The sequence below is a fragment of the Lepidochelys kempii genome, chromosome 21 (assembly GCF_965140285.1).
Source record: "Lepidochelys kempii isolate rLepKem1 chromosome 21, rLepKem1.hap1, whole genome shotgun sequence".
Classification (NCBI taxonomy): Eukaryota; Metazoa; Chordata; order Testudines; family Cheloniidae; genus Lepidochelys; species Lepidochelys kempii.
Window position 1 is genome coordinate 2,644,676 of NC_136400.1, and position 20,802 is coordinate 2,665,477.

Consider the following 20,802-nt stretch of genomic DNA (forward strand, 5'->3'; position numbering starts at 1 on the left):
GTCGCAGTTTGGCTTTAGATGCTTTGATCTCTGCTGCAAATGTTCGTTATTTCGGAAGAGGGCTTTCTGAACCGGCAAATACATTGAACATCCATGGGTTCTGGAACACAGTCCCCACATTCAAAGTTTTAATTAGAGTTTTATAAGAATTGTTGAGACTTGCCAGAAGGGTAAAGGGAAGACTTCTTTAAACAAGGGAGGACATTTAAGAAGAATTTAATTTGGCCCAGCTTTTTTAAGATGAAACACCTGAATTATTTTGGCATTTTCATTTCAAAACAGAGTTTTAAAGTCAGCACATGCAGTGTATAGCATATTACAGCATTTTAGAAAAAAAAAAAAGCTGTATCCCAACCAATGCCTTTAAGTAAAAAAACCCAGCTATATTCAGGACAAGGGGGGGGGGGGGGGAATCAGAGGATTGGTTGTAGTACTGAAAAACGGATTTCTTCAATGAACAATATATTTGCTCTATCTTCATTACCACTAGAGCTGGGAGACTAGTACAATTTTTCTCTAAATATCTGTTTGAATATTTAAACAAATATGCTTTGAGTTCATTCCTCTGCATATTTGTTTTCCACAAGTATTCGAAGAAATTAAATTACTTTGCAGGGATGATCACCAAAACAGTAGATTTTGAACCAACATTTGAAGGAAGCAAATTTGAAATTAACGTTATTCTCACACACTCAAGTAACAACATACCATCCACTTGAGCTGTGCATCCAAACAAACATCCCAAAATTCAAATATTGAAAAAGAGAAAACTACTTCCAAACAAGTTACAGACCAAGTTATCGTCAGGAAATTACTCAAATCATTTTGAATATACCTTTACAAAAACTAATCTGTTCCCATGCAGTTTTAATCCTTAACCAGTAACGTCTGTGGATTCCCAATGAAATTAGACTGCTTATATGCCCATTTTCAGACATTTGAGCACATTCTTGAGACTAAGTTTGGCACATGTTAGGAGACATACTTATTCCCTAGTCTCTTTCTAAGCTTAGTGTTACTTGGCATTGTCATCTTGCATTAAGTGGCTTCAAAAATACAAGACAGTTTTCAACCACATTTATTCCAATTGCTTCAGATAGACTTTGCTGGGAGGTCATATTCAGGTGCTATTGTCTGAGGCATACTCCACCCTATAAATCAGACACAGGAACCACTTGTAGACATGTTCTTTCTCTATGGTCTGAACGTCCGTAATACATCCAGGTTTCTTTGCATGATATTTTGCAGAGACTAAATCATTTAATGTATTCTTTCTTTAGTATAAGAGAGTTCATGGAGTTTAAAATTTAACTATAAACTTTTGCACAGGAACCTGGATGTTCCCCCAACCCTAGGACAGGCTTCCAACATGTACCATTCCTTCTGCTGTATAGGCTGGCTGGCCATGAAGCCAGAATCTGGAATATTGTAGGGTCTGCCAAGCCTGGAAAAGAAATGCCTTTGACAGAAGAATCAGTAGAAACCTAAAAACTGATCTAATTTTTTTAAAACGTTTTTTTTAAAAAAAAGCAAATAAGTTCATTAGTGATCTAGTGTATTTTATCATAATATAATTAATATTTTCCCTTTCTATAGTCATCAAAGGAGCCCAGTGAATCTTGCTCATAGAAAGCCTCAGCTCATGTGTGAGGTATGCATCACCTCCATTTTACAGAAGAGGCATCAAGTGTTTTCCCAACATCCCTCAAACAGTGGCAGAATCAGAAAGACAACCCAGAAATCCACATTCCCAGTCTTCTGCTTCAACCACCAGCCATGCAGCCTCTTGTACTCAATTTTATCTCATTATCTACACTTAAAATTTCTACTGCTTTTCCAGTTTAGGAGACTCATATTTGTATGAACTTGATTAGATTCCCATTTCAATAAGACATTGCATTCTTAACGACTATTCTGTAAGTAGACAATTGCTGGAGAATTGTAAACTGATCAATATACTTTTCTAGAGAGATAGTTGTGCAAGACCAGAAACAAGACACCTCTCTCATGCCTGGAATTGTTTGGTTGACAATTATGTCACTTCTAGTCTATGAAATAGCTGCCTAGTTATAATAGCTATTTTGCACAGGGAAGAAAGAAAATGTGTAGTGCCATTTATAAACGGAAGCAGAGAACAGAATCATAACATCCAAAAAGCAACTCCCATCACTATCTAGAATTAATTTTACAGGTTGGGACCAGAGCAGGGAATTTGGCTTTGTTTTCAGTTTTTAAAATTTACCATGCTTAAGTAGGCACTTTGAAGTTTATGAACTGCATGACTGCCATGGACAGATTTTAAATCTCAACATCCTATCTGCCCAGGAAATGCATGACTTAATTTTAACAGTGAGTCAGTTCTTGCACAGACTAATTTATGAAGGTTAAGACTGAATCAATATTTACAGGAAATAGTATCAAATCATATTTTGAGAGACGTTCACTATTAAGTTGTATTCGTTCAGTGAAGAGAGGATGTAAATTTAAAATAAGACAAATATTTTCTTTTATCACTGAAGAAAGCTGATATTTTCCCCTGTAATTTTCGAGGTCCTAAAGGTGAAAAAACTAACTGCACTAACACTAGTACATTTAGCACTATTCTGAACATCAATTTTCACGCTGAAAAAATGGAAACCCAGCATCTGTTTTATCAGCAGTACATGGAGAATTATGCCTATTTCCGCATTAGCTCACAATCAGCACATCCTCTGCAAAGCTGTGAGAGTTTCCTACTATGGTGCATTTGCTTGCCACCACTGCTCACAAACTGGATTTAAGTACAAATAAGAGGGGAGTTCACACTGCCTGCAGCCATAAGCACGGCGGCTATCCAATACGTTCTAAGTTATCAGAACACAGAGCTAACCTTTGTAATTCAAAATGGTAATACTTTGACCAAAGCATGTCCTATTTCTATAACACCATACATTTACAAAGTGCTAAAGAACCGAGTCCCTGCCCCCAAAGATATTATTCTAAATAAGCACTTCATAACACACTCCTGTAAGACTATTTACAGAAACCAAAAGTACAAGCTATATAAACTAGTCAGTATGTATACTGGCTTGCACTTTAATTTTCAACTTCATGAAGCTCAAGATACTTTGAGATGGTGGACACACACATACAGACTAACAGCAACAAGTCACATACAAGCAAGCGATAACTGTACTCAGAGCACAGTTCACCCAGCCATGCTGTATGTCTTAATAACGAAAATCTCACAAGACAGACATAATTAAAACAGTATTTTGAAAAAAACGCACTTGTACTACTATGGTTTTAAGACACTGGGAAAGGTCACTTATGACACCTTGCAGATCCCACATTGCTGAACCCATGCACATTTAGAAATGGAACCTGTCTAGCCCTTTTATCTTGAGGGATGCTGGTGGGGGGAAGGAGAAAGAACTAAAAGTCAACCCCATTTATTTTAGTGCCCAATTTCACAAGAACACCAGATGTCTCTGAATCAAAAAAATAACTCAGAGGCCATTACACCAATAAATTCCATTGTCTATCTGAATCCTATCCTGGGTCACTCTAGGCATGTCCTTTATATTAAGTTCTCTAATTTTCCTCCCTCTAAATGCTATTCAGAGGACTGTTCCCTCTCTATCCCTGCACAATTTCCCCCTGTTAATACCACACACACATTCATCCTGCCAAGTAGATTTTCATGTGCAACTGGTGAGAATTGACCGAGTACCTCTATATTCCTAAATAAAAAGCTCCACTTACAACTTTAAAAACAATACTTAGGAATAACAATTAGAACATTACAGTTCACATCCAGTGCAATATTTTAACCTGTGTGAACACACAGAGATCAAACCACAAAAACTACATAGTATTTAGTCTTATAGAATAAATATTTTTATTGAGTCTGAGGTCTGCTACACTTTTAAGACAGTAATCAAAACTTCAGAGCTTAAACAAACAGAACTGCTTATTGCTTGTCTAAAGGTAAACTTCCTTTTAGCTGTGCTATGCTTTTTTCAGCAGAAACATAATTTTTAATACTTGAAAGCAACATTTCTTATGGCACATTTTCTTCTGAGCCGGTCAATATTTCCCTTAAAATAACCTACTTTCCAGAATTTAACATGAAATACACAAAAAATAAATATTAAAAGAAATTTTAAATATAAATACTTAAACATAATCTTACAGATGTATCTGAAACTGGTTTTACATTCGACCTAATTATTCTGAGCATACACTGTTGGAGGAAAGGATGAGGTACACTACCAAATAATAGGAGTATTTCAGTATATTTAATCATGCATAATACCTGCACAGATTATTATGAAGGCACTAGGCTACATTCTGTTTGTAGTCATGAGTGTAAATCTGAAGTCCCTAGCCTAACAGAAGAATCTGGTCCACTGACTCCAACAGAGCTTGATGACATACTCCATGACTTCCAAGGGACCAGTGTTCTAATCAGACAAGAACCTAACCACACCACAGCTGAGTATGTAATAGAGATCTGTCAGACAGTCCACATACTCTTAAGGATTTGACTCATGTGTCTTGTGCTTTTCCTTGCAATATCTTACACAGAACAGAAGTGGGCATTTTCCTCTAATGACTGGGGATACTTCCTGTCCTTTCATACGCTATGGCTACAAATATGCTGGTTTTTCAACAATGCTTCTGTGTCTACAGCTCTGAATAAGCCTCATTTTAACTCCTCATAACTGAAAAAGGGCTGATATTTTCAGAAGTTCACAGGCGTTCAGATACCTCAGCGATAGAGGCCATGCAAGAACCTGAAAGGATAGTTTGTAAATCAGTGAAATAAAAATATGCTGTTGCATATAGAATATTGCATCTGTGCTTTCAGCTAACTATTCAAGAACAGGCATACCACTCTCTCTAATTTCTTGTCTAATTTCTACATTTCCTCAAATGTATTAGGCAGTAAGCCAAAACCACAACAGAATTTTAAGTTAAAATGAGTAGTATTTAGGGTTATTTGGGGGGGATGGTGAAAGATTTAAACGAAAAGAAAAACAAAGCAACCCCTCTCCCAAAATAACAAGTTCCCCACACCAAGTTATTCTTAAAATATTCTTTAAACTGTGATGACAAACTCATCCCTAAAATCCCCCTGAACTATATGCTTCTGTTTTCTAGAACTACAGTCTACAAATATCACACACGAAACCCCTGTATATAAAATCCTCCAGCTACATCACTGGGTGGCAAATCTCTTCATTTAAGAAAAAGGAAATCACCTATTCATTTCCACTATCCCCTACTCTCTGTCCTGTGCTGTGGTAATGCTCTGCAGACAAAAGCTCTGGAAGAGGACTCAAGACTAAAAGCCAAATAATACATATCTTTAAGTCAAATACAAACACAAAATAAGCCACCTTCAAACTAAGATGCTTTGCACAAACACATGAAAACTTTTTTCTGGCTGGGAGCCAGTTAAGACCAAAACTTTTTTAAAATGCACAACAGAAGCATGTTTGTGTTAACGATGGACTGACCAGACATTTCTGGGGTCAATCATCTCAGGTTTGAGACCTTTCTTCTAAAAACGAATGTTTAGATAAAGAGCCTGAAAAATCCACGTCTTCTTGCCGCTACATACATATATGGCCTGACACTGTTAAGTCCTAAATACCTTTAACACCAACTGAATTCAGATGCGTTCAGCACCTTATAGCATGGGGCACTATGTTTCTAGCCCGAATGTTTGCAAAGATACATGTGGTTTACATTTCAGAGGTTGGTAGATGAAATTTTGTCTTCCTGAGTCTGTGCACAGACAGCTCCAGTGACTCTATTGCTGCTGGAAGCCTTGCTGAGCAACAGCAGAGTAGTTAATAAACCAAAGTCATTTTCACTGAAGCCCTGATGGTTCTGAATAGCAGCAAGAAATTCAAGATTCATGTCAATTTCATGCTTGGAAAAAGTTTAACTGGATGTAGGATGTCATACCTGTAGCATAAAACCTACTAAGCAAGGAAAGAGAAGTAGGCTGTGTGTTCCTCACAGAAGAGGATCCACACATAAAAGCAGACTAGTAAAGAGTAGAGTGGCAGAGAATTTTTTCCTCACTTTCTTGCAATAGCCAAGATCCTGAAGCAATATCCTCCCCTTCCTCATGAGCAGGAGTTCTGGGTTTCTCATGGAGGCACTACTCCAGGGCTTGGCCCGTAGAGGGCGCTTCCCCACCCTTGCCTTTTGTAAAACCTCTCACTATTAGGCTTAGTTCTAAGGCTAGTAAACGTCTGGTAAATTTTTGAGACTTAATTAGATACATTTCTGTTCCTTACTTTATTCTGTCAGCAATTCCCTGACGGATACTCTTCATGACTCTGTCTGTCCTCCACTTAGAGAAGAGAGGATTTTCAAAGCTAAATCCAATACTGGTCTGTGAAATAGCCAGCAATGGTGTCAGCTAGAGCCTCAGCCAGCACTCCATCCATTACACACCAAGGATGTAAAATTTCATGACATCTACTGGGCCTCTGAGTCAGAGTCTGTTCTCGGAGATGTCAAACACTGGTTCATGAATACCGTGCACACAGACCAGATTGTGTAACTTGGAGACACCTAAAAAGGAACTATCCAAAATGACTGATCTACATTTTAAAAAAAGATGACCGGATTGTTTGTCAAATCTAGACGCCCCAAAACTGGTTCATAAGGATAGGTGGCCTGTTGCCTATTTATCTCCCCAAATTCATGTTTCAGCAACACGCAAACAAAGAATTGCTAGGAGAATCCACAAAAATATAGCTTTTTTTAAAAACACACATAAGTTATCAACCTTTTAACTTTCGCTTCACAGTCCAAATTGTAGATAAGAAAAAAGGCAAAAACCTTAAGTTTTCTTACCAAAGATTATTAAATATCTACATAATAAATTAGAGACAGATTATTTAGAAAAGGCTTGGAAGATAACAGCTTTAAGTTGGGTGTTGTTTTTGTTGTTTTACACAGAGAAATAGTCAATTTCACCGTTTTAAAGCCCTGATAACCCTGTTAATGGCTTTACTGCAGGGTGAGGGATTTGTGATGGCCATTTTAGCATCTCTATTCAGAATGATAAAAAGAACAGGAGTACTTGTGGCACCTTAGAGACTAACAAATTTATTAGAGCATAAGCTTTCGTGAGCTACAGCTCACTTCATCAGATGCATACCTCAGAATGACATGTGCCTATGCACATCTGCTACCAGTTTGTCCCTATCTTTGCTTTGCCAATAGCTGTTAAGTTGTCTCTGCCTCTTTCCTGTAACATAGAGAGGCCACTGCCAGTTCAACATCTTCAGTATCTGAAAATAGGAACCTGCTGCCTTTGTTTGCTCTCTTATTAGTTTGCTTATCATTTCTCTCCATAGGATGCCACTATGCAACCTTTTATGATTTTCACTTTGAGCTTCTGCTCCATCTTCCAGGTAAGAACCCACTTCCTCCTACAGATGTCAAGAACTTTTACTCTGAGTTATTAAAGACACAAGGTGGATGAGGTAATATCTTTTATTGAACCTCACCCACCTTCTCTCTCTAACACCCTGGGACCAACTCAGCTACCTCTCTGCATACTCTGGGTTATAACATTCAGGATTCCAAAGACTATATCCAGCCTTGATGAGAGATATTTTTCTCTACATTCTCTAGTGTTCTGTCTAGTCTAGTTTAAGAAGGGCCAAAACAATAGCAACATTACTTCCTCTGGAAGTCCACTCCATGCCCCTCTCATTGTTTTGAGCTTGGGGAAGAGGGGAGAGGCACACACTTCAGCCTGAAGAACTCCCTTCTTCATTGCAGTCCCCGGAAACCCTTTTGAACAAATGCAGTTCTCCCCCACCCCACGGTGTATCCGTCCTTCAGATACTCATGGACCGTCCTTTATTCCGTTCTCTGTTCCCACTGCAGAAGTGTTTGTGTTTGCATGGAGGAGAGACGAGTGAACGAACTCCAGAAACCGTCACGCCGCGAGGACTGTTTCCGCGCGACACACCACGAAAGCACAGCAATCACACAACGAAGGGACCCTGGCTTGGCACACCGTGCAGGAAACAATTTTCACAAAGGTGCGGGCGCAAGCTCCCCCAGAGGCTCTGTGTACCGACGCACCCGGCTGCCCGCTTCACCCCTGCAAAACCAGCAGACAGTCGATACACTCTGGCCGGCAACGCCGGAGGCATCAGCCCCGTGCCCGGCGCTGGACGCGCGGGGACTGTCCTGCCCGCCCCTGCTCTGGGGGGAGGGGGGGGGGAGCGGCAAACCCCCGCCCAAGGCTCACACACGGGCTCAAAGCGGGACCGCTGCGCTACCCTGGGGCACGCTAGCGGCTCCCTCGGCGCGGGGTCGGGTCCCGCCCCCGGCCCCGCAGCGGCCCCCACACGCCAGGAGCAGCTGCTAACTCAACTCCCCTCCCCCCCCCGGGGCACCTGGCGCGAGCCCGGCGCCCGCCCCCAACCGGCGGAGCGTGCCGGGGGGGAGGGGGGGTCACGCGCCCCCCAACGGCTCCCCGGGCGCGCGCGGACCCGGGGGCGGAGGCAGCGCCCCCCCCGGGCGACACACTGACCTGACCGGGGCCCCGTCCAGCTCCGCACCCGCCGCCGCTACCAGCCGGCCGCGCGCCCCATCCAGGCGCCTCCGCCCGGCCCCGCTGCGACTGACATCGCGCCGGCCAATCGCCGACCCCACCGCCCGGGACCCACAGCCAATCAGCGAGCGGAAGAGCGGGGCGGAGCGGGCAGCCGGCCGCCGGGGCCGCCGCCAGCCAACCAGGGCGCGGCGCTGGGAGCAGAGGGGCGGGGCGCGGGGCTGAAAATCCCTTTTGTTCGCGGCCCTGGAAGGAGAGCGCGGGGCTGTGATTGACGCGTCACTTCCGGGGGCGGAGTCTGAGGCTGGGCTTGTAGGCGGAGGCCCTGGCCCTGGCCCTGGCGGGGCGCTGTTCGCAGGCCGTGCAGTGCCCGGGGCGGGGCGGCTCGGAGCCCCCCCCCCCCCGCAGCCGGGGGTGGGAAAGGGCAGGGAAAGGGGGGTGAACTTCCCCGTCTCTGCCCCCAGGCTGGGGGTGGGAAGGGAAGGGAAGGGAAGGGAAGGGGGGGGAACTTCCCCGTCTCTGCCCCCAGGCTGGGGTAGGAAAGGGCGGGGGGGGGCAGGGAAGGAGGGAGGAACTTCCCCGTCTCTGCCCCCAGGCTGGGGGTGGGAAAGGGCGGGGGGGGGGGCAGGGAAGGAGGGAGGAACTTCCCCGTCTCTGCCCCCCAGGCTGGGGGTGGGAAAGGGCGGGGGGGGGTAGGGAAGGGGGGGGAACTTCCCCGTCTCTGCCCCCAGGCTGGGGTAGGAAAGGGCGGGGGGGGGGCAGGGAAGGAGGGAGGAACTTCCCCGTCTCTGCCCCCAGGCTGGGGGTGGGAAAGGGCGGGGGGGGGCAGGGAAGGAGGGAGGAACTTCCCCGTCTCTGCCCCCCAGGCTGGGGGTGGGAAAGGGCGGGGGGGGCAGGGAAGGCGGGGGGAACTTCCCCATTGCTGCCCCCAGGCTGGGGGTAGGAAAGGGCGGGGGAGGGTAGGAAAGGGGGGAGGAACTTCCCCGTCTCTGCCCCCAGGCTGGGGGTGGGAAAGGGCGGGGGGGGGGGTAGGGAAGGGGGGAGGAACTTCCCCGTCTCTGCCCCCAGGCTGGGGTAGGAAAGGGCGGGGGGGGGGGGGGAGCAGGAACTTCCCCATTGCTGCCCCCAGCCTGGGGTAGGGAAGGGGGGCAGCTGTCCCTGGTCCTCTTGGGTGCTGACCATGTGCCATATCAATAATGCAGCCCACTGCTGGCGTAGTCCTCAGGCTGGCTCTGCTTGTTTGGTTCCTTCAGGCCAGTACAGGGAGGAAGCCTGGCCGGTGTCAGATGGCGCAAGTGAAGCACCAAGGCAGGATGGCTCCTCTCTCTTCCAGGCAGGCACTCTTCTTGCAACCTCAAACGAGAGGTCAGCCCCCTCCCCAAGGTTTTGTCACTTCTATCACAGTGCTAAGACATCATCTGATTTTGCATTCTGAGCCCATATTTAGACTGTAAGCTTTTTAGGACAGGTAGCATCTTGGTTTTGTGCAGTGCAAAGCAAAATAGGATCTCAGTCATGGTTGGGCCCTCTATGGACTAAGTAAATCCACGTAGTCATGTCTGACTGGTGGTGACATCATAGCAGAATTTTCAGAAGCCTTCATGATCCATCACTAATTTACAGCGCTCAGCAGCTGTCCCCTCACTGGTCTGCTGCACACCATCATCCATCCATCCATCTCCTTGCTGGTTGTCCCCTACTAGGGTGATCCTCTATCATTTCTTCCATAATAACTTTTGCAAGTTTCAATCTCTGCAGCTGTTGTGACCAAAATACATAAGTTTGCATCTTTTTCTTTCTGACATCAGGATCTGCTTCTCTCAAATAATATTTCTAATATAGGCATTCGTCTTCCCCCGCCCCCCACCCCATACAGGAGATAGCAAGAGTTGTTGCCAACACCACATTTCAAAAGCTTCAGTTTTCTTCTTGTCAGCAGCATTAATTTACCATGATTCACATCCCTGAATCATTATGGAAAAAATTATGCTTTTCGCTAGTCATACCTGCGTACATTTTGAAATGCCATGTTTTTTCCACACTTTCTTGAGAGGCCATACTTGAGCAAGCCGTCCCTAGTTGTCTTCCAGCTTCTTTGGAAAAGCCTCCTTGCTTTGATACAGATGAGATAAATCAAGGAGGCTTTTATATATAATACCCTTGTTGGTTGTCCGGCAATGGTGAGATCTGTTTGGTACTACCATAATACAAAAATAAGATGGAATTTTATTACTTTGCAGCCCCTAGTGGATTGATCTTAGACACGTTGGTTAAAATTCTACCTCTTCCAGGGCTTCACTTTGTGATGCTGGGCAAGTCAAAATTTCTGTGCCTCAGTTTTCTCATTAGTAAAATAATAATGATGCTACTGCACTCTCATATAGTGCTTTTCACAGAGTCATAATACCTGCTGCAGAAGAGTTTTGAGGCTTAATTCATATTTGAAAAGTGCTTTGAGATCCTAAATAAGACACCAGGAAAAATTAAAAGTAATAATTTACATTCCCAGGCCTTATAATCTTTAAAGCATTTCACAAACCTCTAATTAAATGTGTTGTTATTGTAATGCATTATTACTGGAAAGATACAATTTTCCTTTGCTGCTTAGACAGAATAACGTAACTATTTCTGAAGTGAAGAAAATGAGTGATGACAGTGACAACAGAGAAATTGCCTTCACACTGAGCAGCATCTTTCCTGGGTTGTTTTTTTATTTTAAAAAACGTCGGTTATGCAAATACTACCTCTCTAATGAGAAAGCAATGTAGAGCAGGTGTTGTCTGCAGAAAAAAATCTGTATTTTTGCCAAACCTAATTCTAATAGGAAGAGTACAGGACAAATTGAAAGGTAAATAAGATGAGAATTTAGTCATCGGTCAGCTCAGTTCCTGGAGCAAACCACTCACTCATTGGAGTTTAAGCCTTTCTTTCTATCACATTAATTGATTCCCAAGAGAGAGAGTGTTCATATGGATTATTTTGTTGTTGTTGTTGTTTTAGAAGTACTCCAGAATGGTTTTAGTCCATGATAAGAAACTTGTTCTGATGAAATCACATGCTCCATGAGCCACTTTGTAGCTGGGCTGGTTTTCTAGTTGTAGTATTTATTATTATTATTTACCACTTGGGCACTGTACAAGACAATCCCTACCTGAAAGCTCAAAATTAGAACAAAAGAAACAAAGCTTTTGTCTAAAACAAAGCAATTTCTAAATCGTTCTAAGCAGCAATTCCTTTGTAGTGAAGAACTGTAGTAAACCAGTGACTGATCCTTTTATTTTTAATGAGAATTGTGTTCAGGTAAACAGCTCTTAGGGAGAAAGGGACAGATCGTCAGCGGCTGTAAAGCAGTGTAGCTCAGCCAAAGTTGATGGAACTATGCTTATTTACACTACCCAAGGATTGTGGACTTTTAGCTTCTCTTTGTTAACCCAAGAGGGAAACAATTGTATTATTATTTATATTACATTAGTGCTTAGACCCAGCTGGGATCAGGGCACTGTTGTGCTAAATGCTGTACATTCACAGGATAAAAGAGTCTTGGCCCTGCCTTACAGCCCCTTCAAGACAAAGGGTGGGAGAAAAGAATATTATCACCATTTTACAGATGGGGAACTGAGGCACAGAGAGATGAATTGTGTTGGCCCAGGTTGCACAGGGAATCTGTGGCAGAGCTGGGAATTTCCTTGGTCCCAAGTCCAGCACTTTAATTACAGGCCATTCTTTTTGTCAGCATGAACTTCCCTTGCACAGTGAATCTCAAGACTGATATAGAAGGTCCACCTGTAGAGGTGAAATAGGAGGTCAGTTTCTGCAGCCCATTTAGTCATTTGCACTTCTGCTCAGACTCCCAACAAAAACCCAGTTATCACTAATCGGGTTTTCTTGTGATGGGGGCATCTGAAAAGAAGGACTCTGTAGTTTTACAAAGAAGCTGACGTAAAACCCCAGTCTGGGGTTTTACGTCAGCTTCTTTGAAAAACTACAGAATCTTAAGTTTGTCTCTTATTTTCTACAGTCACATCAAATCATACTATGGTATTTAATGCTATTGGTGCACTGAGATTTTACTTGGAAAAGGGTGGTGTTGTATATCCTGCTGTGCAGTGTGACTTGATAAATCTCATGATGACTCAACTTCTCATAAAAAGAAAAGGAGAACTTGTGGCACCTTAGAGACTAACAAATTTATCTGAGCACAAGCTTTCGTGAGCTACAGCTCACTTCATCGGATGCATTCAGTGGAAAAAATGCTCATGATTCTTGATGCTATCTGTTTGAAGATCTCAATACCCTTTACAAACACTAATTGACCATGCAGCACCGACCGCTCAAAGAAGCGAATATTGCTGTCCCCCTTTTGCAGATAGGTAATAGGAGACAAAGCATTTTTTTGAGTTTTCTTAGCCAGTACAACACGAAAACCAGAACCCATGAGTGCTTCTGGATTGCTATTTTAACACATAGACCCTATTGCCTTCCTAGTGAGAGTGGGGGTCTCCTTGATTTATGAGTTGATTGTCTCAACTCCTTGTTCTCTGAGGAACGGGGGTTACTGCCATCAGTGCTGACTCCCCACACAGTCATCAGAATTAGAACTGAGCCTTTCTATGGAGAGGGCTGCATGGTCTCTGATATTCCAGTAAGATGTGCTGAGGAATTGGTTACTCACTAGATTCTGGAAGTCAGAGAATAAATCTTAATAGCTATCCTTACTGTTACTATTACACTGATGACATTAGAACATGGAGCTTGTGATTGCCTATGAACATAAATTCTGTTGAGGCATTTCCTAAGAAAAAGCAGCAGCATCTTTAAACAGAAGGTGCAGAGTACAGGGAAGGCTAGTGAAAACAGCAGCTCAGAATGATAATTCTTCGGTGATAAAAGTGACAGACAGAGAAGTGCTCAATTATACAGTGACAGTGTTAGCAACAACATATATCCTCAGCCATTCTAGACTCCTCTCCCTTATAACTCATGACGTACAATGTGTTTATTTCTGAACAGAATTGTTCATGCACAAGTATTACCGAATACTGCTATAGGGTTGCCAACCCTCCAGGATTGTCCTGAAGTCTCCAGGAATTAAAGATTAATCTTTAATTAAAGATTGTCATGTGATGAAACCTCTGGAATACATCTAACCAAAATGGGCAGCCCTACTGCTCAGGCTGTCCTGTCTGGTAAGAGGTATCAGTGAAGATAACACTTCACACGTCTATAGTGCCTTCCAGCCAGCGATCTCAGAGCCCTTCAGAAACACACAGTGATTAAGACTCATGACCTCTCCCAGGAAGTAGGTATTGGTGTTTCCACTATTTAGAGCTGAGCAAATAATTGATTTTTTGGTTCAGTGACCTGCATTCACAAATAGTTTCAGTTGACCCGCACCTGCAATTTTTCGGCAAATAAACTATTTGTAAAAATATTTCACCTATTTCTACTACTATTATAATGGTACACTAAGACCACTGCTTATCACACTGATCATAATCTCACAGCGATCTGGTGCTGTCTGTCTGTCAGTATCCATCTGTTGGCTCTTGTCTTAGGATTGTCAACTTCTGGGGACGAAGATCATCCTTCTGTTGTGTGTGTACAGCCTAGCACAATGGCACTGGGGCCTTTAGGCATTACTGCAATACAAATAAACAACAATTATAATAATTCCCATTCTAAAGAAGGAGAAATTGTGGCACTGAGTGGGATAAGTGACTTGCCCAAGGTCACATAAACAAGTCAGTATCTAACCTGGGATCAGAACCCATGAGTCAGATCCTCAGCAGGTGTACACAGGTGTCAATCCATTGAAGGCAATGGAGCTGCACTCATATACAGCAGCTGAGAATTTGGTCTCAAGTCTCCTGCCTCACAGTTCTGTCTTGAATCACAAAACCACACAGCCTCCCACATGTGCTGTGACGTGCTAGAGTAGGTGGAAGAATGCTAGAGTTGGGAAACAAAGACTCAGTCCATGTGGAAGTGAGTGCTGACTGTTTCCAACTAATGAGATGGATAGGAGGATTTATAGGCCAGGGAGAACAGGTGGGTTGTGACGGAGGATTTGCAGAGGAGAAATCAATGAGGTGTAGGCAGGCTGTGTTAGTAGGGGGACGGAAGTCTGCCATCCCCTGCAGAGACAAAAAGGGGGAAGAGAAAGAAGTTTGGTATTGGAGCAGCATAAATTAAGGAAGTTCGAGCTAGAAAAGACTGACTACATTAGACCACCACTTCCTATAAGTGCAGGATGGAGCCTGACAAAGGAGATGTCGTCTATGAAAGTGACACAACTCAGTTCTCAGCTGAAAGACCAAGCAGCAGCAAGACGGATGGCTGGAGAAAGGAGCAGCTTCCTCTTTAAATGGTTAATGTGCTCTGAGTGTGAATTATTGAGGTTAACTCAAAGCCAGCATGGAGGTGCAGAAGGTGGGCAGCTCCAGGAGGCATTAAGGAGAAAAGCATTCCCAAGGCTTTTGGAAAAGGAAGCAACATCCCTAGAAGCGAACATAGCTAGAAGTGGGTGTCCATTAGATGTTTCAAAGCTCATTATGAAGCTAATTTTGGTTAATTGATTGGCCAGCTTCTGGGTTTGGTCATGGCAGGTTTGTATTTCATCAACTTACAAAACTATGAGCCACTTCTGAGGCCTTGGCCCTGTTTGTGAGAATGCAGCTCCATCCTGTGTCAGAAAGCTTGTATTGCACCTTATTCACACTACCATAGTGCATGCCGAAATGTCCCTACTAACGGTGCAGGATGGGGAAGCTTCCACTCTTATGCCCAGGTGTCTCTGGAAGCCAGGTGGGTAAACAGAGGCATTGATTTTCCTGGACTGTCAATCCAACAGCTTTCACCAGAAAGTCACTGGCAAAAAGAAAAATAAAACATTAAAAGGAGAAAGGTTAACATATTTTCCCAAGAAGTTACAAGCCACTAGAGGGCATGAGATAGGCAGTGAGTGTCCTGTTCACTCCAATGCTTTTTAGTCCTAGAAGTTTGTATTTATTTATTTGGTGTAGTTATGTGACCCTGATTACTGTATCACCTGTTCTAGCCAGCGTCACACTATAAGGAAAGCAAACTTGTGGAGTATCACCTTGGTTTGATATTATGTGGTTTACTGAGCAGTGTCCTGCAATACCATCATCTTTCATATTAGATCATTTTTTCTGGCCCACGTTATAACCTCCAGAAAATTGTTTTTTATGATGGTGAAGGATGGCAGTGTGAAGAGTGCTTGCTGCATGGACAGCATCCATCTATCCACCCTTGTTGTAGAGTTTTAAGGGCACTCATCAGCTTCAAATAAAGTTCCCCACCTGTTCTTTTCTGGTCATGTTGTTAGCACTCTCTGGAGGGAGCTGAGGCTCTGTATTGCTATTTTCATTGTCCTTAAAACTGCCTCACAAAAACGTTCACAGAATCAATGGTTGTTGAAACCCAAATTAGTTACAGGGCATTTATGACTGAGAGGATTTTGATGTACATTGTATCTGCAGGAGGTAACATGATTTATTTTATAGACTAACCAATTTATTTGAGCATAAGCTTTTGTGAGCTGTAGCTCACTTCATCGGATGCATGCTGTAGCTCACGAAAGCTCATGCTCAAATAAATTGGTTAGTCTCTAAGGTGCCACAAGTCCTCCTTTTCTTTTTGCGAATACAGACCAACACGGCTGTTACTCTGAAACCTGTGACTTATTTTAAGTTCTCTCCTGGTGTTGTATGTTAAGAGGGAATGTGGTCTAGTAGTTTGAGCAGGGACTGAGCCAGGGCTCCTGGGTTCTAATCTTACCGCTGTCACTGCCTCATTGTGGGTGACTTGGGACAAATCACCTGACCTCTCTGTCTTGATTTCCTTAGCACCAGAATGGGCACAATCACACCTATCTGTTTCTCCAGGCAGTGGAGTGGGGTGAAGCGAGACTCTCAGATGGAAAGCACCATAGAGGTGCAAAGTATATTATTAACTTGCTTCCAGGCTAGTCTCCCTGTTCTTTGTGTCCAGCCAAAACACTATGCCCTTTGCAACTATCCATTGTGTATTACTGTGCTAATTACACACCATAGATTTGGGCCAACACAGAGATCTGTGTACAGCGTCAGGAGCCGGTATATGATGGTTGGAGTTGAGATCCCAACCTGGGTTCCTAGTGATGAGGAAGGGAGAATTGGTCTCAGTGCAAGTGTGAGGGAGGGTGCATCTCTCACGGTATGCTGTAAGCTTTTGTGCAGGTGCCTGGGTGACGTCATGTCTAGGCCTCCCTAGGTAGACGTGAGGGAAGCAAAGGGGAATCCCAGAGCAATCTCAGATTGGCTGCCTTGTTACCTGTCTGTATGGAGCCTAGCACAATTGGACCTGCTCTTTGACCGGGGTTCCTCGGTGCTACCATAGTACAAACAGTAAACAAGTCAAAAAACAAACTGACTATATCTGAATGCGCAAATGACATGGAGGAATTGCTTTGCTTTCAAAATTGGCAGATGTTTTCTGGGTGGCAGCTCCTGCTGGTTCCTTGTTTTTTCCCTGATGCTGCAAACATGTTCTCCTTAGCGTCCAATCCAATTCTCAGCAACAGAATGAGAAAAGCAACCTTTGTTCAGAATGGCCTTATGTGCAGCTGATAATTGACTAGCCATGTATTCAGCTCTTACAAGGTCTTATCAGCATGAATTATGTCACAGAACATCTGGCACCAAAGGCTTCTCTGTTCTGGGACTTGAAAAGAAGGTTTGGTGAAGCCAGTACAGCTGAAAAGCAAACATCTGGAGAGGGATAATCTCTGAAGTGTCCTAGATGGTCTCAGGGAAGGAGAAATGTGTAATTTTATTCTAAAAACCTAGTAAACTAAAGCACATGAAAGAAAAAAGTTTTCTAGCAGCATCCTTCTGTGCACACATGTATGATATTGCAGCCAAAAAGCCAGAGCCTGGACTGTGTTGGGATGGGTCTCACCAGGGAGGTCAATTTTGCTACAGATTTACTATGTTTGATTGTTAATGTGCAGAAATCCCAAAACGTGGAACGGTGCTGGTGACACTGTAGGTACCTCTTCAAGGACAGGCTCTCATGTGAGCTGCATAGCAAACTTGGGAGTATGACTTTAATGATTTCCAGGTGAAACTCCAGGCATCCTCTCCAAAGAGCTCCACTGAGAAGGCAGCAATGTGTTCCACATGAATAGGTAGTATTGCAGGAAGGAGAGAAAATCATCCAGCTGCTCTCTTCTCCACAGTCTCATGAAAAGAAACCAGCAGTTCAGGAAGAGTAGGGTTTGCAGAGAGACTTCCAGAAATGGAAGGTACTTCTCCCACCCAGGGCTGTGCAGAGAATGCACTAGCCACACTATTATTACCTAGCTTGTATATTACCCAGCTGGGTCCTGGGCACTTCACAGATGACCTAAAAGGATGTGGCACCTGCCCCAGAGAGCATGCAAATTAGATTTTTAAGTGTGACCCAATAGGTGAAGGTGATGAACAGTAAGGAGGAGATGGGGCAAGGAAGGACAAGGGTTATAGCAGGATGATCATGCAATGACTTAGTACAAACTTTGCTATGTCATGTGGATTCGATTCTTTATATCTGTATCTATATTACACATACACCCTACAAAAGATAAAGATCCGAAATGGGGGACATTATTGGAATACTGATTGTGGGTATCGAACATAACAGACTCAGTGTGAGAACAGTTCAGATCTTACTAGTTAAGGGCTGTAGATTGACAGTATTTTGCTTGAAAATTTTCTTTTCTTGGCATTTTCACAAATTTCATTTTAAACTTCATTCTGTCGGTGTCGGAACTTTTCAATGAACTAGACACACTACTGGAAAAAAGAAGTGAATTTCCTTGTGGGGCTCCGATGCATTGGGCTCCTGCTGGACTGTTCACATTAGGAGACAGGACTGGCCCAGACACTACTTGTTATGTTTTTTTTTTTTTTTTTTGGAGTAAGAGTAATTGATCAGGATAAACAGTTTTCTTTAAGTGTAGTGTTCTGATAATTAATTCTGTGTATTTCCAAAGTCCTTTTCATCCCAGGAATGCATGGTGTTTTCAAAGGTCATTTAGGAAGATAAATATCCTCTCCATTTTACAAAAGCTTAAAATGATGCAGAGTGTTTCAGGGACTTGCTTGAAGTAATAGAATAATTGGCAGAACCAGGAACAGAACCCAGGCAGCCTGGGTCCCTGACATCCCAGCTCTAACCACTAGATGCAACCATCTAATGTTTTAGAATGTAACCTTCTAAGAGGAAGAATGACTTAGGATGGAAAGGAATGTCTTTTAATTAAGGATTTATATACATCAGAGAAGCATCCTAAACCTGCCTCTAAAACTTTTGAAGCATATCCATCTTTCTATTAATACATTTTGCTGTAATAATTGAACTGTGCACATTTCTGCTGACCTCACTGGTGATGTCAGAAGATGGGATGATGAGACTGATTTGGAGCTGCCTGTAATTTATGAATACTGTATCTTGACCGGGAAGTATCTATTATATTAATTCATCAGCAGGTTTGTCAGGAAATGCAGCCAGCCAGGCAGGGGGAGAGGGTTTCTGATATTCACATCTCCTGACAAACACATCAAGGGATAAGAGAAAGTGCTGAGTCCTTTGCTTTGAAGTCCAACTTGGACCGGTTTAACCAGGCTGTAAAGACAGAGGAAACAACAAAGGATTTTGGCTGGATTTAAATGGGAGGCTGAGACTACTGGGGAACAGACTGACTTCTGGACTCCAGAGGCTGTGGATCAGGGGTATGATAGGCCTATCTAAGGCTTTAGATAAGATAGACATGCACGTAGACTGTTTATTGTTTTTAAAATGTCTTCTCTTATGCCTGGCCTTGTTCCTACAGTTAAGATTAAACAATACTTTATTTTAAGAAAGCTGTTTTGGGTCACTGTCATCATTGGTCTTAGCTCCCACAAGGAAGAACCACAAGTACCAAGACTGTTTGGACCTGACGGGTTAGCCCAGCTGGTACACAGGGTACTGTATCTCCAGGTCCTCTCAAGGAGTGGGAGAATCGCAGGATTCTGCCTCAGAGATATGAAGGCTTGAGGCCTAGGACCTGGAGGGGTGCACTCAGCTGGGACCAGAAGAGAGGATCACAGTGCAGTGCACCCTGAAACAGGACAGACAGTTTAGGCTTTTCTTGCACTGAAAAAATTAACAAAATACATCAGGTGCCAAGAGAAGAGGACAAAACAGGTAAAAAAGCAGCTTCTAAGAAGGTGTCACAAACAAAAGGGAATAAAACATGAATACAAACAATTAGAAAGGAACTGATTTGTCATGGCTGTGACACCACTGAAACAAGAAACTAGCTGGGAAGATATCCAGAGCTGCCTCATGAGCATTATATATTTTATCTCCTTAAATACTGTATGACAACCATCCTTAAACCTGTGTGTTGTTTCTTCTGCTGTGTGGATGTGTACTTCAGAAGGCTCTTTGCATTAGCACAGGATCGTCAGTCTTTTTCCAGAAATTTTGCCACAATGAAAACATTTTGTTTTGTGCTTGTGTGTTGTTTCTTTCCCTTCAAACTGGGGAACAACGTAAAACAGCCTAATAAAATCTGTATGGCTTTTTACAGGCAGAAGTTATAACCTCACTTTGCCTTTAAAAATTCATCCTTGATTTTAATGTTTGGGATTTTGTTTGTTTTTAAACAAGTCAATACTCAAAAGGAGCCATAAACCCCCTTTTTATTTGGCAGCTTACTGAGACGAGTCCATTTACAACCAAGGAAATAGGCATGAAGCATTATACAAAAATATAGAGGATGTAAACACATACAGCCTTAATTTTGTTTTCTAAACTGCGTGTGCAAATAGGGTGAATCCTTTCTGCACTCTTTCTTCAATAAAATCCCCTCCTGTGAACATACAGTACCAAAATTACCCCTGTGACTCCTTCCTTCGTACATTGCATTACATGAGGCTTTGGCTGGCCATTGGATAGCTGAGGCGGAAGGGTAATGGGATGTGGAGCTTTTCATTCTAGATCATTGGCTTGAATCTAATGGCCCTTCAGCAGCCAAGGTGAATTAATTGGTGCGGTTTGTCAGAGACAGAAGGATGACAAAATCTCAGTCCAGTTGCTAATAGACAGGTGTCCCTAATTAGAATGAGCTGGCAGCCTCAGCAGCCAGGCCAAGGACAAAGGAGCAAACTCCAGGACAGGACTGAAGCACA

General features: G+C 43.2%; 1 protein-coding gene across 4 annotated transcripts in view; it reads right to left on the reverse strand.

Moving 5' to 3' along the window:
- The window catches only part of CTTNBP2NL (CTTNBP2 N-terminal like), a 214,578-nt gene that overhangs the window by 28,614 nt on the left and 165,162 nt on the right, over positions 1–20,802 (reverse strand). The window contains exon 1 of one of the 4 annotated variants that reach the window (XM_073320257.2): positions 8,561–8,675. The exons of 1 other annotated variant lie outside the window; for it this stretch is intronic. The gene's annotated coding sequence lies outside the window, so the exon portion shown is untranslated. Of the gene's footprint in view, positions 1–4,297; positions 4,466–8,560; positions 8,676–20,802 lie in introns of those variants that run through there. 2 more of the 4 variants (XM_073320255.1, XM_073320256.1) reach the window with 2 other exon arrangements.